Below are 25,561 nucleotides of genomic sequence, written 5' to 3' on the forward strand. Positions count from 1 at the left end.
ACATGTGGTGAACAAGGCAGGTGAAACTCAGACTAGAGGATGGGAAAACCTTTCTCATGGCCTGATTCTTTTTTTAAGAGCAAAGCTAGCTCTTTTCTGGCACTGTGCCCTAAAAATGGAGCAAAAGATAAAGGCTGGCCTGAAGAAAAGTCTCCCATTCTCTTTCCCCAAAGAAGATGGAGAAACCATTAGGGAGCCACTGTTCTGGCCTCAGGATTCAGTCAGCAATGTCTGTGCCAGGGTGACGTGTGGAGGGCTGAGGAAGCCACTGTGGGCTCTATTATCTCAGCTTCATTTTCTCAGGCCAGTGGCCTTCCCAACCTTTTCAAAACTCTGTGCAAAAGGGCTTTGACTCCTGGCTCCCTTACCAGCCTTTGACTCACGTGGGTGTGACAAATGGCCAGAATGTACTCAGCTACACTATGACGCCCTGGTTTGGAAGGGGAACACCTAGCAAGCAGGACCAGGGCTATGTCATCTGCTCTGTCAAATACCCTGCACATGTAAGGTAAAGGCTTCATTCATTCATCTGTTCATGAAGTCAGTCAACAAGCACAGCAGTGAGCACATCCTCTGTCCCAGGCACCATGCTGGGCCAGAGCATCCAGAGATGCAGAATGCAACACTGCCCCTCAGAGAACTTGCCCACATGGAGAATTCACTGAGTCATACTCCGTGCCCGCTCACTATACCTAGAAACAAATGCCCCTACTGACAAAGCTGCCTCACTCTTTGCTCCAGCCTTATTTCAATTTCTAAAAAGCTAATGATCTCTCCCGCCACAAGGCCTGTAGCTATGCCATTCCATCTTTCGGGGATGTTTTTCCCTACTACCTAGCTAACTCCTACCCAGCTTTCAAATCTTGCCTCAAACATCACTTCCTCAGGGGAAACTTCTCTTCACACCCAGCTTGGGTCAGCTTTCCTTGTTCTGCATCTCCTCTTTCCTTCTCAGTTTGCGATTACACATTCATGCATGTGTCACTTAATGTCTATCTCTGTTCCCTCATTAGACAGTGAGCTCAGAAGGACAGGAGTGATCATTGGTTTTGCTCAGCATTGAGTCTCCACCCCAGCACAGAGCCTGGAGAGGCCTAGGCACTTTGTAAGAATTGGCTGATCCTTGTTGAATGAACCAGGAGGAGGATGGCAGCAGAACACTTGTATCAATAAAACCTGCATCCTAGTTCTTCGTGCTAGACTTCTAGGTGGAAGCTACTCATATAATTGCATTGAACACTTCATCATTACTCGAATGCCCACATGCTTTCTAGAGAGTCAGTGTAGAGGTTTAACTGAGTGGACACTAAAGTTAGACCTGGCTATGTTCACACCCCACCACTGCCAATTGCATAACCCTGGACAAAGACTTCACTTCTGTGGAAGGCTGGAAAATGGCTCCCCAGAAGATATCCATGTCAAATCCCCTGAACCTGTGAATGTTACCTCACTTGTAAAAAGGATCTTTGCAGATGTGGTTAAGTTAATGATCCTGAGATGAGGAGAAAATCCTATGTTAATCCAGGTGGGCTGGAAATGCAATCACACATATCTTTACAAGATAGACATGCGAAGGAGAAGACACACAGACAGAAGAGGGGGAGGCGATGTGACAGCAGAGGTAGAGATTGGAATGACGCAGCCACAAATCAATGAATGTCAGCAGCCACCAGAATCTGGAAGAGGTAAAGAATAGATTCTCCCCTGTGGAGCCTCCAGAGTGAGCACAGTCCTGCCAATATGATGATTTCAGAATTTGGGCCTCTAAAACTGTAAGAGAATGAGATTGTTGTTTTAAGCCACCCAGTTTGTGGTAATTGTTATGGCAGCCACAGGAATCTAGCACAACCTCCCTAAATCTCAGGTTCCTCAAGGCAAAATGGAGACAGTGACACAGAACCTATAGGGTTGTAGATCTATGCAAATCAAAAAGTTATGACCCAACCCCAATGGTCATGTCTATTCAAGATGAGAACATTTAGATCAAAGGGGAAGTTTCCACTAATTATTTGGTAGTTGGGTCATACCTCACTTTCCAACAGCCTGAAAATAAGACATGTTCCAGGCATACGATGACTCTTTTTCCACTTGTGACTCAGATGCCCCAGTGTCATTTACACACTTCCAAATATTGTCAGGAAAGCCAGAGACACGCCTGAATAGTTTGAAGGAAAAGATCAGGGTCTCCCTCTTAATATCCCCAGAATCCCAGTCCAGCATCTGCCATATAACAGATGCTCAGTGAATGGCTGGTAAGTAAATGAGCCCTGGGTCATTATAGGTTAGACAAGCTCACTCACTAAGTAGAATAAAGAAGGACAAGGGTTTCAGAATTAAGGAATGACAAAGACTTACTACTTATCCACATGAGTAGCAAGGCTCATCCTTGAACAATCAAACTAAAGATGATAATGATGTCTGCCTAGACCCTCCTTGCCCAGCATGACAAGGACCCCTGCCAGCATCAAGCTGGCCCTAATATGATCAAGTAAGGCACTTTATATACACCTACCTTTCCAATTGCTTTTAAATTTAGCAAGAGACAGCCCTTAAGATTCTGGGATGACTCTGCATCATACACACTCAAATGTTAACAGGTTTTGTTTATATTTTTTGCTTTCAGCTTGGAATGAAGGCATAATGGGAGTGGATCTGCTAAAATCAAAGAGGTTAATTTCATTCTGAGAGTGATGCTCATTCAAGGGACTAATGTAGGTTAAGTTGAAAGTTAGTTCCATGACTCATGTCCATTTTCACAATTTCTCCTAACGTGATCTCCATCTCTAGGCAATAAGTGAGCTATTTTAAGAGTTGCCTGTATGTGAAGATAGGTTAATTTCTTTTGATAGTATTTTTAGTTGGTTTAAATTTGTTGAAGTGATAAACCTTAGTAATTATAACTACTAGTGCAATATTAATGATAAATCTATTTTAAACATGTGAGAGATAATTTATAACCATATAAATATGGATCACTAAGACCATAGCCAACATAACAAGGCCAAAACTTTCTATGAATGTCTGTTTGCAAGAAAAGAGGTTATTTTCCTGCCTTTTAATTTTAGGGTGACTAATAGAAGCCGGCCGATTTGCAGCTGGATCAGCATACATAAGCCCAGACAGGGAGATGAGGAGGCTTTAATTTAAGATTCTGGAAAATCTCAAGCTATACTTGAGGGGTTGCTATCTTAAAAACTCAGAATCACATGATTCTTAAAATCTTTATTTCATTAAAGGATATATGGGAAATGTAGAGAGATCCACAAAATACCCTAAAACACATTAGTTGGATATAATGCTCATTATATACATTTACTCCAGGGAGTCCTAACTCTCCAGGGAAGAGTTCAATTCTTTTCAAGGTCACATATTCATTTACTCATTCCACACATGTTGACAGAGTCAACTATGCACCAGGCACTGTTCTAAGCACAGAGGGCACCTTAGTGAACAAAGCCCTGATACTTGTGGAGCTTATATTCTAACAGAGAAGAGGAACCATAAACAAAATCAATCAATGAATTAATAGGAAACTATCAGAAAAATGTAAATGCTATGATGGGAATAAAATACATGCGATAGAAAGTGAATGGGGGATGGTTACTTGTTCGGTGGTCTGAGAAGGCCTCCCTGAGGGCCTGACATTCAGCCTGATTTCTCTAAATATCAGTCAAAATGGGAAAAAGGGAAGGAACACATGGTAACATCAAAAAAGAGGAAGCTGAGATTCAGCATCTGAGTGAGACATTCCCAAAGTTTCATCTGAAAAATCATAGTGATAGGCAAAGAGCTATGTTCACAATAGTCCCACTTGATAAGCAACAGAAAGCATAACTTTGCCCCTCCCATCTGTGAAGACTGCTGTAGCCAGAGATTCATCATCTTCTCATACCTTCATGCTGTTCATACTAGAACAGATTTTATTAAATCCAGGATGCCATCAAGTGTGAGGTGCAAACCAATTCTAGAGAAGCTAAAATGTTAGATGAATGTCTTAACATCGATGAACCAGAGTGCTTCTGACCCCGCTCTTTGTCTTCAGACAACATGTATATTTATTTCCTACTGGAAATCTCAGGACACACCACAGTGTTACTCAACTGACTTGGTTTTCATCCTCGTGCTTTCTGCCACACCTTCTGAAAATCCTTTAAGCCACCATGACCATCCCTTTAATGGCCATTGGGCACTAGTTCAGGGGGAATGGGATTCTCTTCTCCACACTCACCAAACTGTCTTAGTTCTGAATGTCTCTCTCAAACCATCTCCATCCAATTCTACCACATTCTTAACTCTCTCCTCTTGCCTTCTGTTATCAGGCTCACAACAATCTACAGACTTGATAGCCCCAGTTTCCCACATCCCCTCAGCACCCAGTTGTACCTGGTGTGCTGACTCAGATCATTGGTCTGCCCAGATAATTTGGCCCAGGACTCTCCTTGCCTGGTCCCCACCTTCCATAGGCAGCTCTCTCATCAGATCTGCTCAGGATACAAAAACATGAGCTATGCTCCTCTCCACTTGGAATCATCAACCTCTTTACCTCACCTTCTCCTATGAATGGAAACTCTTCTCTATTGATAAAACAGCAAGTTCTCTGTCCTGGCTCCAAGGAGAATCCTTCAGTAAAAGTCAGGTAAAAATAATCTCTTAATTTGGGGGAAAAAAAAGATAAAAATGTAATATTTTAATTTAAGGGGTAGAAAATTTATACTAAGGACTAAGGGAAGTGTGAATAGTGGCAGTATTAGACCAGATTCTAATGCAGAAACACCTCAGAGCCTTGATCAACCCAAAGCAGAAAAAGGAACTGAAATATCTAATAGTTATCAACAGTTTGTCATCGCACATACTGATGTACTTTGCTCTCACCCTCTGACAGAAGAACCAAGGTCGAGTGAGAGATATTCATGAACATTTCTGAACAAAAGTGAGTGAATTGACTAAGTCATGAAATAATCGAACATGAGAAAGCAGGGAATGCACCAAAGTCTTCCCCACTTGATCTGAAAGTCAAGTAGAGTCTGGCAGGGAAGGTCAGAGACTTGGGACCTTTGGCTATGGCATTGTCTCAGGATCTAAGGATGCTGAGCTCTGATTACACCAGGTGTGTCTGAATGTGTGCTGAAGAGATTGAGTTCACTGGGATTATTTACTGCCTGATTTAGGACCAGCCACACCAGTGATACTGAAGAAGAGCAGATGGATACTCCTCACAACGATGCAGCTGATGAAGCCAAAAATCTCTAGATAGTCCAGTGAATTGGCAGTTCTGTTCTAAGAAGGAAGTCTGAATGACTGACTGTTGGATATTTAATGAGACTCCATTACAATGAATAAATGAATTGGGAACCTTGACACCTAGAATTCGTAACCCATCCACTTTCTTTATTTCCATAAAAGGCACAAGGCATATTTAAAATAAAAATTCTGATTTCTTTTCTTTTCTTTCAAGCTAAAGAAAGAAACAGAGGAGACTCTCATTAAATAGGAATAACGGAGGTTGTGATTAGCTCTGCTCAGGGTTGAAGTTAATATTGCTTCTCCCCTGCAGTATTTTTTAATTACACTTCTGATTTTCTATTTGGAGACATCATAGACCTGTTCTGGTAAATTGTCACACAACCACAAGTCAAATATGTGTTAAATATGAGAAAATGCTGCCATTTTTATCTGATGTGTGGTTCATTCATGCACCGTTATCTACTTTTAATTAAATAATATAAAATACACATGGTCAGCAGTTTGACTTTTCATTTCCTTACAATGTCAGTAATTCAACTTGATTGTTCCCACCTACCCTAGAATTACACAGTAAGGATATAACCCTTGCATGGTACTGATCAAGTATCTGGGCAGTGTATAAGCTTCTGCTAAAAAGAGCCACTGTCCAACCATACTTTGACACACACACCACACACACACACACACACACACACACACACACACACACAAATCTGCCAAAGAATATGGTCCATCAAAAACACAAAGTGTTTTTTTAGTAAGGGAGCAGCAGGAGGCTTCATTGTCTGATTTTCTTCTGTTTCATCCCTTTCCCCAGTGTCATATCCCTTGTTGATTTTTAGTGTACTAGGTTCCTTAAAGACCTGGTGTGACTCCCATGGAACTGCCTAAGGTGCTGGAGAAAGAATTCTACTTGCAGGTTGCCAAGGACTTAGGCAGCTTCCTGCTCCATTAAAAGGCTGCTCTTCCACTGGGCAATGTGTGTACTGCTGTCCCACAGAAGCTACTTGCTTCTTCCTCAGCCTCTTACCCCACGTTCCTCACATTCCTCCAAAGACCAAAGACGACTAAAGACAGGGAACTGAAGAAATAAAACCCAAAATACTTCCAATCCCTATTTTTGTTATTATCACTGTTACTATCATCATCAAATCTAGCACATTTATTCTTCTGACCTATTTGACAGGACACTGTTCTGTATGCAATTTTTTTTTTCCAATTTACAACTAAATTAGGTGGGAACTCTACAGAGACAGTCTTGGATATGGGAAGGAAGGGATGGGATCCTCGCTGAAGAAAAAATACACTCAGCCTTGCTCCTGAGGAAAGGGACACTGTCCATAGGAATTTATTTTCCTAGGATATGACTGAAATTCTCTCACAGACAGAAATTTTCAAGAGAAGGCAGCTCTATTCGTAACCCAAATGAAAACAGAAAACATTATTATTAAATGATAATAACCAGGAGATGACCCTAAAAGGAAAATCCTCCTGTAAATAAACTTGATTTATTTACAGTTAAATGTATGATTGCAAAAAAAAAAATATTTTCAGCCTAACCATGGAACTTCTGCTTAATAATAATACTACTTGGCACTTATACAAGCACTTTACGCTGCAAAGTGCTTTACAAACATTAACTAATTAATCGTTAACAACACCCCAGTGAGGTAGGTAAGTATTATTCAAGTATTCTTTTGAATGTTCAAGCCAGGATTACAGCGAATCCAGAGTGGGTTGTTACATGAGTGAGAGAGAGAGAGAGAGAGTGCATGAGTGTGTGTGTGTGTGTGTGTGTGTGTGTGTGTGTGTGTGTGTGTGTGTCCTACTCCACTCTTACTAAATACAGGACTTTGGAGTATCTTATAAATGGAAAGACGGCTCGTCTGGGGAATGTTTGAAACCTTTCCAAAACCGTGGCTTTGGAGTTTCCCTAATAGAACCAAGACAAACTCTGAGGTGGTTTCTCCAGATCTTGCAAGGGTTTGAAGTGATTGGTAAGGAGTGGTTCACACACAGGAAGCCAGCCACCCCCTCCCTTCCCACATTCTTCACTTCTTGGTGTTCTGGTTCTCACCCTGGTTTGATAATAAAGATTGAAATCTCACTTTTTGAAGGATTTGGCTCATTGGTCAGGGGAGGAGTCTGGAAGAGCAGGCACATAAAACATGGCCCAGCACAGAGAAGCCTGGCATCCCAGGGAGAAATGAGGCACTGGCTTGGAGAGCAACAGCTCCGGCACCTTGTGGTGGGGACCAGGAGAGTGAGTCAGTGTGCTGTAGAAACTAGAGGAATAACTATCAGAGGCCAAGGGTGGCCTGCGGAGCAGGGGCATTGAGCTGCCCCTACAAAAGGGTCTCGGTGGACGTTCAAAGTGCCTGTGACAAGCAACATTCCCATGATCCTCTGGCTGAATGCAGTGTGACCTCAGCAAATGAAGGCCACTGTGGAAGCACTCGTCCCCTTCCTGGGTCAGATAACATGCTGCCAAAATGACCTTGCGTGTTTTCATTGATTTCTTCGTTTATTCATTAATAATAGCTGTGCATACTGAGCATTTCCTCTGTGAAGGGCAGTATGTCGTATTCTTTAGTTTTATTTGGTCACTTAATCTTCACCACAATCCCCTCAGGAATGTTCTGCTATTAGCCTCATTTAAAGATCAGTAAAATGAGGCTTTGAAAGGTTAAGTAACTTGGTTAAGTCACACAGCTAGTAAGAGTTGGGATTAAAACCCAGACTCTTAGATTCCTGACCCCACTCTCTAAACCATTCTTTATATTTTCTTCCACTCATTTGATTACTACTGAGCATATGCCTGGCCTAGAATTAGGTTCTAGGGTATAAGTGCTGAGCAAACAGACATGATTTTCACTACAGTGGAGAGACAGACATAAAAAAAAAAAAAATCTCACAAATAAATATGTCATTTCAAAGTGTAATCAGTATTGTGAAGGGAAAAAAAATCAGAGTAGTGTGAGAGATACAGGAGGTAAAATTTAGATCAGAGAATCAGAGAAGTCCTCTCCAAGTAAATGACATTTAAACTCGGGCCTGCAAGATGACAGGAGTCAGCCAGGCAAAGAAGGAGAAGAGCATTCCAGGCAGGGAACGACAGGCAGGAAGGCCCCGAGGTGGGAAGGGGTTCAAGAAACTGACAGTAGACCAGTGAGGGGAGTAGACAGTGGTCCAGGGGGACAGGCACGCAAGACAAGGTCAGAGAGGAGAGCCGGGGCCAGATCATCACGTGGGGCCTTATGAGCCACATGTATCAGTTAACATTAAGTTCAGCTGCATATAACCAACACGCAAAATAACAGTGGCACGAAGAAAACAGTTTATTTCTCTCACACATCAAAGAAATCCAGAGGTGAGCAGTCCAGGGCTGCTACCACCACTTCATGGCCCTCAGGACTAGGATTCCTTCTGTCTTTCTACAGTGTCATCCAGAATGTGGCTTCCATCTGACAGGTCCCATCAGGGTCCAAGAAGGCTTGCAGAGATCCAGCTACCACACTTGCACCAGGTAATAGGAAGGAGGTATGGAGGGCAGGCCAAAGGGGTGCCCTAAGTTGGTTTCCTTAAAGGATCCATCTCAGAGCTCCCAGGCAACATTTCCATATATCTTCGGCCAGATAAGATGACCACATCTGCTTGCAAGGGAGGGAGGGAAATGTAATCTTGTAACCAGGCAGATCCTGTCAATCAGAAAGGCAGGGGAGGGGCATGGCTTTCAGGAAGGCCACTAGTAGTGTCAGCAGCACCATGATGGAGAGTTTGCATTTTATTGTCAGTTTGATGCAAAGCCTATAAAAGGTTTCAAGGAGGGAAGTAAGATTACCTAGTTGGCATGCTTAGAAACTTTGGCTGCTTCATGAGAATAGATTATATAGTAGGGAAGAGTGGACACAGAGACATTAGTCAGAAGCTGACCATGGTGGTCCAAGAAAGAGATGTTGTGGCTTTGGTAAAGACAGAATCATTAGAAATAGGGAAACCTGGTAGAATCAAGATACATGTTAAAGATAAAAAGAACATAGATTTTATACACCTGATTTGGGACTGGAGCTGTGGGAGTTTTCCAGGATAATGCCTAAATCAGTGGCAGGTACAACCATATGGCTGGAGGTGTCTCTTACAGAGATGGGACATCCTAAAGAAGAGGAATGTTTGGGTGTGGGAGAGGAGAGGGATTTCAGTTCCAGACATCTTAAACTTAAAATGCAAGTGAGTTATTCAACTGAGAATGTAAAGTAGATAGCTGGACATACAGGCTTAGAACTGAAAAGAGAAGTTGCAGGTAGAAATAAATATTTGGGAGCTATCAGTGTTTAAATCACTGAGAATAAAATATATTCTCTTTGGGAAAAAATAAGAAGTAAGAAGAAATGGATATCTGGGTCTTGTGGAAGACAACTAGGACCATGTAAGGAAGGAAGACAAGCAAAGGAGGCCAAGAGGAATGGTCAGCAGTGCAGGTAGTATGGGGTCATGAACACTAAGGGAAGAAAGTATTTCAAAACAAAGAAGTCAACTTTGACAAATGCTACTAAGAAGGGATCAAGAAAAATGAAAACTGAATAGTCAACAACATGGAGTTCATTGGTGACTTCAGCAAGAACAGTCAAGAGCATTAAAAGAAAACTGTGTATATACTGAAGAACAGCTGTGAGGTGAGGAAGCAGAGGAGGAAGCATTTGTACAAACTTCTTTTGTGTGGCTCAGCTGTGAGGAGAGCTAGGGTAGTCACTAGAGGGAGGTGCTGGGGTCAAGGGAAAACATTTTAAGAGTGGGAGCAACTGATGCTTGTTTGAAAGTCAATGGAAAGAATCTGGAAGGAGGAAAAGTTGAAGATGCAGCAGAAAGAAAGGTTCACCAATGAAAACCACTGCCTGAGAATAAAAAAGGGATGCAATCTAGAACATATGTGGAAGGACCAGTATTTGAGGAGAGTACCCATTTTTCAATGCCATGGATAGGAGTTAGAAGGGACAAGAGTGGAATCAAGATATATTTATGGTTATGGTAGAGATAAAATTAGAGATGTTTCTCCAGCGCCTTCAATTTTCACTGTGCAAATGCACAATATAACCACAATGAGAAACTCTTCCCATTTATCAGATTGGCAGAGAGAAAAGAGATGAGTAGCATGCTGCAGGGTGAGCCAGAAGATACCGGCATCTTATACACTGCTGGAAAGAGTCCAAACTGTAGCAATCTCCGTGGAGAGCAATCCAACAATATTTATCAAAACTGAAAATGAAACACCCTTTGACCCACCCATAATATTTCTAGGAACTTATCATATAAATGTACCAACACATATGCAAGATAAATGTGTTCATTGTAGCATAACTTATAATAACAAACTATTGGAAATAACCTAATAAGCCGTCAATAGTAGACTGGTTAAATATTAAAGTAATCTATAGAATGGAGTACTATAATATTATAAAAAGAATGAGAACACTCTTTGTACACCTATATGGATTTATTTCTGACATAATGTTAAGTTTAAAGAAAAGCAAAGTGTTACCATATATGTAAGAGAGAAAAAGTTGAGAATATACACATATATTTGCCTTTACATATGTGCATAAATTGCATATATATGCATAAATTGTCGCTGGAGCATATACACTAAGAACATTGCTGCCCACAGGAGAGAAAACCAGGGTATGGGGACTTGGGATAGAATGGTGACTTTTGGATCTTCTGAATTTTGGAAAATTTGAATGCACAGCTTAGACCAAAATAAATAAAATTATGTTTAAGTAAAGTTAGAGAAAAAGCACTTATTTATGTATCATGAGACCTGGTAGACCACTGAGGTGGGAGGCAGAGATGACAGAAGAGAAGAGGAGAGGATGCACTGGTCTGTGGAGTGCAGGAAAGCAAGCCCACCAGAGATGTGCAGGAAAAATGCTGGGCAGTGTCGAAAGCCCAGCTGAAAGTTGCAAAGGTCAGTTTATAATGGAGACGCCTTGCTTGGTTTTGGTCATGTGACAACCTCCCTCCACCCACCTTTCTCTTTCTCCTCTTCCTCTCCCTTTCCCTCTTTCCCTCTTTTCTTCCTTTCTTTCTTTTTTGCTTTCTCTCTCTCTCTCTCTCTCCTCAGAAATGCTTTGCTGTTTAATTATAAGCACAAAGATAATAGGTTGTTGAGCTCATCTTGACTATGTGTTTTCTTGTGAGGTGGGAAATAAGGAAAGGGGGTAAGAATATTTATAAGACTGTGAATATAATAAGCTAGATACATGGCATGTGGAAGTGACAGAGAAAGTAGAGGAATCAATGGATTAGGGTCATATTGAGATCTAAAAGGGCTGTAGTGGGGATCGTGAGCAGGTGAGCTATAAGGAGAAGGTTATTTTTTTAGTTCCTTGAATAAACAAAGAATATTTTTCCTGTTGGAGGAGGTGGTGAGCAGAAAATAGTCAGAGTAAGAGTAACGCAGGGAGAGACAGAGGAAAATATAAGGCATGTGGGAGTCACGAGGGCACTGAGGCTGTGGCCCAGAAAGGGATGTAGGATGCAGACAATGGCTTCTCTGGACCATGCCCAGGGCACTTATATGGATTAATGTCTTCCAAGGTCAATGCTGTCAAGGATTTGTGCTTGGGACAAGAGAAGCCCCACAGTGCAACTTGGGGGAAGAGGGGAGGGTTATAGGAAGATTTCTTAAACCATATTTAAAATGGAAAGGGTGTCCTTAGACATATAAAGAAGGGCAACTCTAAGAGCATGACAATTTCATTATCAAGAAAAATATCATTATCATTAGCCTTTGAGAAAGAAACCTCCAAAAAGGCACTCCCATGAGGCCAGTGATGAAATTATCACTACCTAATTCACAATCCTAGCACTCTTTGATTCTGAAATTCTTAAACTCACATGCTTTCAATGGCTCTAGGTTACCCACAGAATAAAACTAAACTCTAAAGAACATGGTAGGAAAGCCGTCTACCCATGCCCCACTCTGCCCTATTCATGCCAGGCTCGGTAACTTTGATTTCCTGCTTACAGTCAGATGAATGCACTTGTGGGGCCCAGAATATTTATCATTATACCTGCTTCCACACTTCTGCTTGTGTCACTTGCTCACTTAGAAAAATCTTCCTCCCTTCTATCTAAAGTCAACACTTTCAAAGTCCATGTCAAGCCCCACCTTCCCCTCCAGAACCATCTGTCTAGCAACTTACAAAGCCCAAGAACTCAAAAAGCAGCCCAGCTTCCAAGCAAGAATGGTTCCCAGTTCTGTTGGCCAGAAGCCTGGGGAGAAAACTCATTCATTCATTAGCAATGGAAGAGATGCAAACACTGGACTCAGGTCTCCCCAGAGGGTTGTAGGCAAGAGAAATGCCTCCCTTTTTTTTTTTTTTTTTAAATCCAAGGAAGCAATTTCAGGCCCTTGAAGATCAGGTTTAAGTCATTTCCTGACCATACACCAGCACAGTTCCTCCCCAGCCCCAGCCAGGTTCAGCTCCTCTGGAAGACTCAAATGTAGTTTCTGAATTAATAAAACCTTTCAGCTCTGATATCTTCATTTGATAGTTCCAGAAGAACAGAGTGTTTTTAAAAGGAAATGGGAGAAGGCATGCTCAAGGGGGGCATTATCGTCAAGAGAGAAGAGCTGTAACTTTCAAAAACGCATCTGGATGAATGAGACTAACTTCCTATGACTAATGTCCCGCAAACATTAAGCTAATGATTAAACTAAAAAATGCAAATCCCCAAGATGTCATATGCTGCTGGGCGGACTGATGGAAAGGAACCTCACAAACAGTCCCAACATTGTGTGGGGAGCTGGAGAGGAGACGTGGATGAAAACAACAGAGAGCCATATGGTACTAGTCAATGGTCAACAACCAAAAATTCAAAAGCAAAGGATGGAGAAAAAACTCCAAAGCTACAGAGCAATGTGTGTCTCCAACTCTCCCTCTTATTCTGGCAATCCTCTGGAAGTTCTCAAGTGATGGGGGATGGAGAACAGAGAAGTGTCTCTGGAGGCAAATCTGCAGGCATTCCTCATGGGGCCCTGTGACAAGTGGTGATCTCCACCTGCACAAAGAATCTCCATCCTAGGAAAATGAGTGGGTGCTAGGTTTGTGTGACCTCCCAACAGCCACCTGGATCTCCCCACTGATCTACTACATGTGCCCAAGAAATGAGATGGTCCCCCGAATAGAGAGGAGCCTGAAGTCGGCAGGACATCCCAGAATATCCAGTAGAGACTCAACAGGGGGTTCCTGTATGTTGGTGTCAGCAGTGACTCAGAAAGGTCTGTTTTGGGGGTGCAGGAGACTTGCTACCTTCTGACCTCTTAGGATCTGAAAATTGTAATTAGTACTTGATTTTAAGTACCTTTGTTTTTTCAAACTACCTCTAAGTAAATATCTGGTTGTTTCCTTTCTTCATCAACATATTTGTTACTACACAACAGAGGTTCTTGATCTGGTATTTAAGGCCTTTTCGAGGGTCCAAGGAGCCCCCAGTATCGTTTGCCATATGTTGTATGTATGTGCATTTTAGGAGAAAAGAGTCATTGCTTGTATTCAGTTTTAAAGAGATCTCTCACCTAAAATTGCTTTAAAACTACTGATCTGCTTCATGTAGCCAAGAAGTGATGGTCTTAGTTACAGAGAACAAGAGAATACGTTTTCCAGATATGTGAAGGACATGAGAGTGGGACCCCATTAGAATCTGGAGTTTGGGTTCAGAAACACCGACTTTATAGACTGTCCTTTTTAGAGTAAATGAGACATGATATGCATACAACTTGATGCGAACAAATGCTATAAATAAGGACTCATTTCTAAGTGAGATTAATGAACGGAATGCCAAGACTTACCCAGATGTCATCCCCATTACTTCATAAATAATATTGAATTATAGACCTTATAGGAGACATCACAAAGCAATAACGTATCATTCAACACACACATATCCTCACGGTCTGCTGTATTTTATTAATACAGCCATACAATTGCAGAGTTAGAAGAGACATAGAAACCTCCCTCTCACTGTTTGAAAGAGGAAATTAAGACCTAAAGTGATGGAGCAATTTCTGCACCAGGACTGGAAAGGAATGGAATGGCTGGCAGCACCAGGGCAGCCATTTAGGGCCTCTGAAGCATCCTTCAAGCCCTTCCAAGGAACCCACTGACTGACTGCTAGACGAATCTGAGCCTGGTCAGCAAGGCTTTAGTATTAAACCCTGCACTCAGAACTGCTGCTCTTTCTAGCAGTCCCAAATCCCAGAGAGCTCTCATCAGCAAGAAGGAGAAATATTTGCAAAGAGTGCTTTTGAAAGAGCACTGGATTAAGTAGAATCCACTACACCACTCAATCTGCTTAATATGCTGGTTACTTTCTCTTACCAGGCCTCAGTTTCTTCATTTAAAAACTGAGGGGGTCTGGCTGGTTGAGCACGAAGACCTTCTACCTCTGAACTCCTATATTTTGTATTCTGGCCTTTCGTGATTCATTCAAAGACAGGGAAATGGAAAGTGGCATCACATTTTAAAAGTTAATAACATATCCGGCTTGTCATATGCTATACTAAGTACTTAACCTGAATTAACTCCTTGGATCCTCAGAAAAACACCTGAAATCATTACTCTTCCCATCCTCATTTTTCAGATGTGGAAACTGAGATGCAATCACTTAGCTGGGGAGTTGCAGAGCAAGAATCTGAACACAACAGTATGACCATTCATGTTCTGAAGCACTACGCTATGCAGTCTCTCAAAGTAGGGAAACAATATGCCACCCAGGAATGAGGTAGGTAGGGCGAGCCAAGGGCGAAAAGAAAAGAGAGGCAAGGATGCTGGCCAGGGCAGGTGGTCCAGCTACCTCAAGCTTTGGGGTTCAAGCACCACAACATGGCATTTGGCAAGGGATCTGAGCAGGGAGCAGCCCGGCCCAGCCCATCTGAGTGTCTGGAGTTGGCTCCCTTGCCATCAGCTTAAGTCTCTGAAAGCATGTAGACAGCTCTCGGCAGGACCGGCAAGCGGGGATTCATCACAGACACGCGATAGAGCCTGTGTGGTCCTGGACCCACCACAGCCAGCTTCTCCAGGCCAGGACTCTCCAGGCTCCTGGCTGCAGGGCTGGGATTATGGGAGGATGCGAGGCCTTGAAGGTTGGTCTGAATTTCTTTCCCCTGGAACTCCCCAGCCTGGCCACACAGACACACAAGTCTCCAAAAAGAACATCCAAGAAAGGAACTGCTTCTTCCCTTTCTGGACCACGGATGGCACATAACCAAAGGTGTGTTTCTGATTGGGATACATGTGTGCACGGGACTGTGCAGCAGAGAGGGAGACATAGACAGAGACAGAGAGAGACAGAGAGAGAGATGGACAGATGGACACAGAGACAGAGAGAGAGGGAGAGACAGTCACAAAGAGACAGAGAGACAGAGGAAGAGAAAGAGGAAGAGTCAGAGAGAGAGGCAAGAGACAGACACAGACAGAGAGACAGAGAGAAAGAGCGCTCCAGACAGGCAAGACAGATAGACAGCCAGCCAGACAGACAGCTAGAAATGAAGCCAAAAGGGGTGGGGGTGGGGTGCAGGAAGAGAAAAGAGAACTGACTCTCAAACAGCCTCAAAGCTTGTTTAAATCTTTCAGTTTAAATAAATTTAGATTCTATTGTGGTGCTGTGGAGCCTCTGTTGGTGTCTTAAAATCAGTGTTTTAGCTCCACCTAACTTTAACAGGTTTTCTTCTTTGAGTTACAGTCTGGCATAAAAGTGTCAGTTTGTTATGTGGGTGGGTAATGGTATGCTTTTAATTAAGGAGGCAGAGACTAAATTAAACCACATCAAGTGGCTAGTGTTTCTTTAATTTCAGATTGCGGGTCCCTTACCCTGAGCACAAGGAGCTGGGCCTAGATCACGATTCCCCTTTAATGGTTATGGCTGAAAAACTCCATCTCGTGACCAGCTTCATAATTGATTAAACACAACTGTGGACTCCCATGATCAGGAAGTGCAATTTTGCTGGTGTCGCTTCAAATCTAAAATACCTCCAGGGTAATTACAGGCTCAGAGGCAACGCAGAAGGCTTTGAAGTAGGAAAAGAAAAGATTAGGGCGTCCAGAGGATCTGTGCCTGTTCATTTGTCCTTCATGGCAAAATCCTGAAAGCCTCTGGGGAAAGATGCCTCTGTCTGCGGGGGCTCCGGGGGGTCTGGACGTCCCTGTCTGGCTGCAGATGGGGGAAGGATAGCGGTGCCCAGGTCATGGCAAGCTTCAGGGGTCACTGCAGCATCCCCTAGGACAGGCTGCCTTTTCCTGTTGGCTCCTAACGCGAGTTTCATGTGGCTCTGATTCTCTCTGCCTTGGGTTTGGTTTGCCCGACTGGCCAAGACTCGAGCCGTCCACTCGAGGCAGGGAGAAGTGCACTCTGTCTGACCAGCTAAATTATTTACCTTGATAGCAATTATCAGACACTACAAGCCACTCTCTAAAGGCCTCTTTGCAGATCACGCAGAGAGGATCTAAACCTTATTCATAAATGGAGAGAGTGGAGGGCTCTTTTTTATTTTTTAATTAATAATAGGTTAGAAGTAAAAACCATTATTAGTGACAGTACATAATGGGAAAGGCAGACCTGCAATGTTAAGAGGACTATTTAAGGAAATGTTAATGAATTGAATTTGAAGTTCTTCGTAGTCAACCTGGAGACAACTAATGGTTTCAAAGTGGAAAAGTGAAGAGTTATTAAACGTTGTATATTTATTGCACTAATAATCAGATTGCCAGAGGCTGAAGAGATGCAAATATCGGTCCAAGTCCTGTTTAACCATTAGCTGTGGAAATGCAAGAGATTCACTAGGGGGAAGTTATTGCAAGCAAACATTTGCCAGTGCCATTGTGATGAATAGTTCGTGGATTAGGACCATAACTACTCCAATCCCAGGAAAGCCCATTTCAGCAGAGGATAGAATCATATTTTTTTACTGGCACCTGGAGAGAGACAAGGACAATATTTCTGGCAGCTGCCATTTTACTTATTCTGATGTTTTGTTAAAAAATAAATAAAAAGAAAAACAAAGCATTCTGTCCAGTTGCCCAAATTTTCCAGTTCTCCCAGAAGGAAGTAAGACCCCTCATGTCCTGACATGCATGAAAGAGCTCTTTCTAAGGCAGAGGCCCCTCTGAGGCAAAATGGCAGAGTCTCTGGCACCTTTGTGATAACTTCCCTCAAAGAATGATTCCCTTTACTTAGAACAAACCTCACAGAGGAGAAGGAGTGTATGGAGATTCCATAGACAAAGCCAGAATTCTGGACATGCCACTTCCTAGCTAAGTGAAACTGGGAAAGTCATTTCTCTCTCTGGACCTCAGTTTCTTCATCTGCAAAATGGGTTGTACCAAGCAAGAGTGGGTCGACGACGAGTGGAAAATTGTGCCAAGTGCTTAACATAGTGGTTGCAACATAGTAGATTATTTTTTAGGGGCTCCCCTAGAATCAGACCCTCAATTGAGGATTCATGTGTGTTTGTGATTTACTAAGAAATTCTTCCCAGGGCAAATCTGGAAGGGAATAGGAGAAGCAGGACACGAAAGGGGAGATGGCCAGAAAAAGACTTGATTTCAGGTAAAGTCTCACTGCAGGTCACTTCGGTCTGATCCCCACGGGAACTCTAGATTGTAAGTTGTGCCTCAGAGTCACCAGAAGGCAAGAAACTGGGCATCCATACTCCTAGGCCTATTAGTCATTGGTGAAGGCCTCCCTGAGAGGGGTATAAATTCCCAGGTACTTTTTAGTTCTCCCAACCATGAGCAAAGTAGACTCTTGTAGTCTGAAGACAGTCCTCCAGAAGAAGAGCTGCTGTTGCTGACTGTGCGAAGCAAAGTGGTTGGGGGTACACAAAAATGGTAAAAAGGATCCAAAGTTATTTGGGCAAAGTACCAACACCATCCACTAGAGTGCTCAACACATCACAGCTATGGTTATAATTAGTATCAATTTTATTTCATACCTTGAGGTTATCCCACAAGTTCTCTCTCCAGCAATCTTCCAGGGGAATGTGGAGTAATGGGGGGAAAGGGGTCCATCACCTTCTTTCCTGAATTCAAATCAACAGGGACGTAGTGAGCATTTGCCGTGTGCTCATCACCACACTTTGGGGAAAGACACATCAACATGAGTGCAGACTCTGTCTCAGTCCACTGGGGATAGGAGTCACTTGAATGAAAAGCTGCACAAGGTAGGAGCTCATTCATAGAGGCAACAGAACAAAAGCAGGAGACAGAGCAGTTTCTGACTCTGCTGTCGATGGCAGAGAAAAATGGGGCCAACAGAATGTTTTGAATGTGAGATTAACCGAGGGAGTAAATGAGGCTCCAGACCAAGGTGATCTAGGGTCAGGTTTAGGAAGCAAAACATCGGAACAGCAAACAGGCACTAGCTGAAGCATCACTCTCTCTCCCAGACCCCTCTCCAAGTGTCACCTGTGTCATTAAGAACCCTACATGACAATGAAGATGAGGGAAGGATATTCCTTAGAGCCTGAAATTTGGAACTACCAATACTTGTAAGAGGAGCTCACAATTTTCCAACTGCAAGAAACCTTAAATGTCACTTAACCTGAGCCCCTTGTTTTAAGATGAGGAAATTAAAGCCTGAGAGGTTAAACAAGGTACCACAAGCCATGGCAGGACTGCCGTCATAGCCCATAGCTCCTCATTCCTAACTTAACGAACTCTGTATTACTCCAGGTTAAATCTCTGAATACAAGATTGGTAAGTGCCTAAGAATAGAATCTTTTTGCCTCCATAAACCAGGGATCAGCAAACTACGGCCTGCAGGCCAAGTCCTGCTTGCTTCCTGTTTCAGTAAGTAGAGTTTCACTGCGACCCAGCCTTGTCTGTTCATTTGTATTGTCCACGGCTACGTTCACACCACAGGGGCAGGAGCTGAGTGGTTGTGACAGAGACTGTGTGACCCTCCCCAAGGCCTAAAAGGTTTACTGTCTGGACATTTGCAGAAAAAGCATGCTTCCCCCCACCCCCGCCATACATCATTAGAAGGTGGGCATTACCAAAGGAACCAGGTCTTCTACCTGTAAGGGGCAAGACTGGTAACTCAATCAGGTGACTGTCTAAATAAATGCCTTGTTGAGTAAACCCGAGTAACCTAAGAATGGATGGTGGTGGAACTGCCTGGAAGCTCTGCTGAGGAAGCTCAGGTCACAGAAAAGATCAGTCCTGCTTTCCCAAGGTCAGGCCACTCAGGAGCAGGGAGGCCTCAAATGCCACATAGGCCATTGGGTTAGAGGACCTTTCCACTCCATTTAAACATGTGATTCAGTGATAAGACCCTCAAAGTGGCTTCTAGCTCTGTCATTCAAATGCCAACCAGCAGACCACTTCTACCTCACTCCCTGGCAACACACTGCTTTTCCCCAGACCTCTACAAAAAGCCACATAAACGAGGTGTAGCCACGTTCCCTGCTTCGGCACTACCGGAATTACCTCTGTTTTCATTGTTGGAATAATTATATGTATTTAGCAGTGACAGTTCGTAAATTTAATTGTTCTAAAAAGAAAAACTTTCTGATATTTGTTCTCTACCTGGTCAGGCTGATTCTTGGACAAAGGGAAGTGTATGTCACCAAACAACAAGCTCCCACATGTTTAAGGGGTACATTATTAGCATTCAACCTGCAGAAAAAAACAGTCTGAGTTGCTATACAGGAAGAGAATCATGAAAGCTGTTACTTCTCTAGCAGATAAATATGATTCTAAACACTGACAAATGATTTCATTAGCATGATACTTTTCTGCGGACACTCGGGGGTTGGTCAGAAGCTGGGTAAAGCTAAGCTGTCTGCAGATATCATTCTGGTTTTATTGCTTGCTACTGAGGAATATTTTATTTGTGCAAACCTGAAATGCTTTTCTCCTCCACATTAAAAAGGGGATGATCTCTTGGGATTATTTATATCATCTCTAGAATTAATACTTAATATAATTATAATATATAAGTTTATATAACATTATATATTATAACATAATTAATAACACATTACATTGTATTTAAATTTTAAAAATTAGAGGAAGTAGACAGATGGTCTGAGGACCACTTCCTGCATCCAAGTGAGACTCAACTTTCAAATGAAATGCAGCATTCTTCCCTCCAATGCCTCAAAAGAGGAGGTGGAATCACATCTGACAGCCTCAAGTGAGTCTCAGGTGCTACAAACTCTCACACACTCAGCAGCCCTCTGACAAGAAGGAACGCTGCGGTGAGCTGGAAACCAACACTCTAAGAGGGAGAGGGTAAGAAAGCGTCCTGGAACACCAGCCAGAAGGGCTCCTCGGAGACCCACATCAGCAGCGGTGGGCAGGGGAACCAGCTCCTCTCAGAAATACTGATAAACTGTGATGTGTATGGCTGCCCCTGGGCCGAGACGAGATCGAGGCCCAGAAGTTGCTGATGCTTTTGGAAAAGCTCCCCGAGGAGGAATCACTTCTCAAGAGGTGTTGGCTACCTGGGAAGGAAAGGTGGTGGCTGTGTGGGTCAACGAGGCTGGTGTCCCCAGGTCTCTGGAGTGTCTAAACGCCCCTATTGCCTGCCCGGGTAGGCGCATATCTGCATGCACGTTCGGGCCAGTGAATGAAGCAAGCCTAAGAAGATGATGGAAACGGTCTTTTAATAAGCCTAGCACCATTTACCCAGGGGGCTGAGGCCCCATACTTTCCCAGTGGCTGCCCTGGTAAGCTGAGCACTTACTCCGCTGATGCTGCCAGAACAAAGAGGATTTGGAGCTCTTCACTGGGGCTACCTGTCAGACCCTTCTGCAAATTCTTTGGAAAGACCCCCTACCCCTCCACAAAGTAACAACTTTTATCTTGTGAGGGTGGATTTGACTTCTGAAATGAGTCAAAAAGTTGGTCAGAACCAACCTAGCAAACAAGATGAGTGATCAATCTGGGGCATATCATGCAGGATTTAAAATGAGGTTTGGCTGTGAAACAGTGAGTCTGCTTTCCTTGGCTGGCTCAAATCCTGGTTCTAGGAGTGGTGGGAAAAGGCATGTTCTCCATGGCACCTAGAGAAACGCAGCCTGTGCATAAGTGCCCAACACTGAGAGACACATTCACTGAGGTGTCACTTTGCCTGAGAATGTATTAGTTCCATGAGTTTCAGTCCCATCAGGCATGTGAGAAGTCGTGGACACACAAATGGAGTTTCACTTCACTTGGAGAGCTGTAAATGTCCACATATACAGAAGGCAAGGGAGGTCTCCAAAAGCCAGGCCTTTTGTCAGAGTTGGGCAAACTATAGCCCAGGGGCCAAATCCAGCCCACCCACCCACTGCCTATTTTTGTAAATAAAGTTTTATTGGAGCGTAGCCATGCCCATTTGCTTATGTATTGTCTACACTGCTTTCCCTCTACAATGGCAGCATTGAGTAGTTGCCATGAGAACCCATGGCCGGAAAAGCCTAAAATATTTACTATCAGACCCTTTACAGGAAGTTTGCAGACCCCAATCCTTTGAGTGAGTCTGTTTTACAAGTTGATTCAAGTAGAAAACGTATGGTGAATTGTCTTTCCTCTGCAGTTTTCCTCAATGATATTTCACCTTTTTATTTGTGTGGAAGGTAATAATAACATAGAATTTGGCGTATTTATTTGTCTCCTAGAGCTGCCGTAACAAATCACCACAACCTGGGTGGCTATTAACAACAGAAATTTATTTTCACAATTCTGGAAGCTACAAATCTGAAATGAAGATGTTTGCTGGACCGAGCTGTGCTCTCTCTGAAGACTCCAGGGGAAGACTCCTCCTGGCCTCTTTCTAGCTTCAAGGGGCACCAGAAATCCTTGGTGTCCCTTGGCTGGTAGACACAGCACTCCACTGTCTGCCTCCATCTTCATATGGCATCCTCCCTGTGTGTCTGTGTCTGTGTCCAAATCTTCCTCTTCTTATAAGGACACCGATCACATTAGACTTAGGGCCCACTCTAATTCTGCATGACTTCATCTTAACTTGATGACATCTGCAAAGACCCTATTTCCAATTAAGGTCACGTTCATAAATTCCAGGACATGAACTTTGGGAGGACACTATTCAACTCAGAACAATTTGGTACTTGGTATTCAATAAATGTTATCTTTGTGCCAGTCATAAGATACCCTGAGTAGGTTCCAAGCCAGGTGACCCCCTTCCCTCCACAAGAGTTCTAAGGAGCTTGTCACTCTGTCCTCTGTGTGCCCTCGTCTGCTCTCTTCCACTCTGAAATATCCACCCTCTTCATCTGTAAAGGAGGGACAATTAGAGCTGCTATGAAGATTAAAGTAAACAGTCCATGAAAAAGCACAATACTTGGCATATAGAAAGCACCTAATATGCTTGTATCACTTACAATCACTATTACTCATCAGAACTTATTGCATGCGTGACAGGGGAATATTTGGCCTGGACCTCAGATTCACAACAGCATCAATGAAGCGTACTTTTCTGATAAAATTGTATTTTAAGCATATTTGAACAAAACAGCATCCTTCTGAACGATGCTCTTTATTCTCTCCTGACACTTCCTAACCCTGGGCTTGAGTCATCCTGTAGTTAGACCATCCCTACCCCAAGCCAAGCTAACCTCCCAAGACCACAGCCCTGACCTGGCCTCTCCCCTCCTCAAACACTCTCAGCAGCTCCCCTAGCACCTTGGCTGGCCCAGGTCCTCCATGACCTTGCCCACACAAATATTTCCTGTGGTCACTCCTGCACCAGCATTCCAACCTCAGCTAAGATGGAAATGACTGCTGCACATGACCCCACCTTTCTTCTGCTATTCCTCATTTCCACCTGTACAAGAACTCCCTCAAAAAAAAAAAAAAAAAGCCTTTCCAATCATCCACATTGACACTGTTCCCTTCTCTGAATTCCCGCATCAATTAACATGCTCTGCCTTGAATGATAAATATTTTAATACTAATAAAAACCATCTCAGCCTCTTACAGAGGCCTTGCATATCCACAGTCTCCTCTAATATTTACATCTATGTGACCTCATCAATTAGATTGTGATCTCTTCAAAAACAGAGGTTTTATTCCTTATTTTTCTCTATATTACCCAATGCTTTGAATACAGAACCATGTACAATAAAAATTTGATGAAGAAATAATGAATGAATGAACGAATGAATGAATGCGTCTCAAGAGGGAAGTGCCACAGGGAGTCAGGTGCTACTGAGAAGTAAAGGTAACAACCTCAAACTTCCTTTCACCCTCTTTAAATGGTATGAGTCTGATTTTTTTTATACTTTGTACTTGTTCTATATATATTTAATGTTCACACACAATGTACAGACTAAATGCTTGGATCTTGTGATTGATGAAGGGCCCCAGAAATGTCCCTGCCCCTTAGAAGTATTCATCTAGTAAAGAGTCATAAATGTATATTGACAGGGCAGCCCCAGATGAACAACACAAGGCAAGAGATATAAGCCAATGCTCTAGAAACTTGAAAGAAGTGCAAACCTTCTAGTTATGAGAGCTACAACCAGATCAATGAGAGCCCGGGTTTATTGCAGTCAATGGGATTTGAGAATCAGTGAGTCCAGGGCAGTGGACCCCAGCAAAGGTATGGGTATGGGAAAAACACCTCATTGCACTACACCTTGCCATGAGGAGACACACTCAGAAATGACCAGATTCTGGAATACAGGGGAAAGAGAGCCTGTAAGATAACTCTGTGGCTATGGGTCTTGGAATCCTCTCCATAAAATAGAAATAAAATTAGCTCCTCCATAAGGTTCATATGAAATTGAAATGAAACACTTGTCAAAGGTCTTTTGCTACATTAGGGACACCATGTATGTCCAATAAATACACTAGCATATTAATTGTTGCATGCTTTCCTCAGCTCTTAGGTTCTATGGGTTGGAAGGTATGTCTTTTATTTAAAAACAGTGTTTTAGAGATGAAAAGTCTACACATAGACTGTTAGAGGGATGCTGACCACAGCTATCTTAAAATGCTAAAAAGCTATTTTCTAGAATTGAGGAAATATGGTAGTATGAAATACAGCCTGTTTCAAGAGTCTGTTGATTTTGCTTAATTTTTTTTGAAATTTAAAGCTACATCAAGTCCTTTAAAGCTACACCAGGTCTCTTACCTCAGGATATCTGTGTTTGTCAAAGCAGAATCCTATAGCTCAGACTCTCAGAGATGGATTGGGACCTTCACTCACACACATACATACACACACACACACACACACACACACACACACACACACAGTTTCTAGATATGGAAGCCCAGGAACACACACACACACACACACGGTTTCTAGATATGGAAACCCAGGAACAAATCACCCTTCACAGTAAACTTGCTCATTGTCTGAACAGAATCGTGTTCTTTTAAAAATAAAACTGTGAGTGGGAGTGCTTGCGTTCTGGAATAGAGTCTCCCTTCCCTTCATCCCATGTTCCTTGGCTACATGCTATTATGTGATATTCAGGACTGTCAAACCTTCTGGAGCCATGAGCATTTTTCAAACAACCAATCTCAATATGCATTATCAAAATTAGATCTTTTCTCTGCAGATGACAATTATGTATTATATGGTTACACGCTTATGAGTCTGTGACACCGTATTGTTAGACTTGGGATACTGACTTTTAACAATATGTTACCTTATTATATTTGGTGTCACATTATGCCTGGATTGCAGCATGTGTCCCGTGGCCCTACTCAGGCTGCAATTAGTTTCTCAGTAAGTGTCAAGCAGCGTTGGGGGAAGAGTGGGTGAAAGGTAACTTGGAAATGATTTTCTTTTACAACTATCATTCAACTATCGGGTTCCTCAACAAAAGAACTTCAACTATTCTAGAAAAACACACGTTGTATGTTCATCAACTGAGATTGCCTCTAAACAGAATGGCAGCTCTGGCTGGGAGTTCAGACATTCTGAAGGTCTTGGATACCACCCTACAGTCACAAAAAAGCTGACTGCAGAGGAGGAGAGAGAGAGAAGAAAGAGGACAGAAGAAATCCCTATATTCGTTTCTATAAACACAAGCTCAATGCAGTTTAAACTCATAAACATGCTAAAAGGAGCTAGAGGTTGCCTGTTACTTTGTCATATATTTTTATAGGCCTTTCTGAATGGTTTCAGATTTGACATAGTAACTGCCTGTTACTAGAAATAAACTGTAAGTCAATTCCACGCTGCCGTAATTCACTGCCCAGGGTTGTTCAAAAAGATTTAGTGATGCCCATGATGGACAGCAAGTCCCTGGATGTTTTCGTTGTCACTTGGTGTTTTGTAGTGCCTTCAGCTTGGTGAC

This window comes from Camelus bactrianus, chromosome 15 (genome assembly GCF_048773025.1).
Source record: "Camelus bactrianus isolate YW-2024 breed Bactrian camel chromosome 15, ASM4877302v1, whole genome shotgun sequence".
Classification (NCBI taxonomy): Eukaryota; Metazoa; Chordata; class Mammalia; order Artiodactyla; family Camelidae; genus Camelus; species Camelus bactrianus.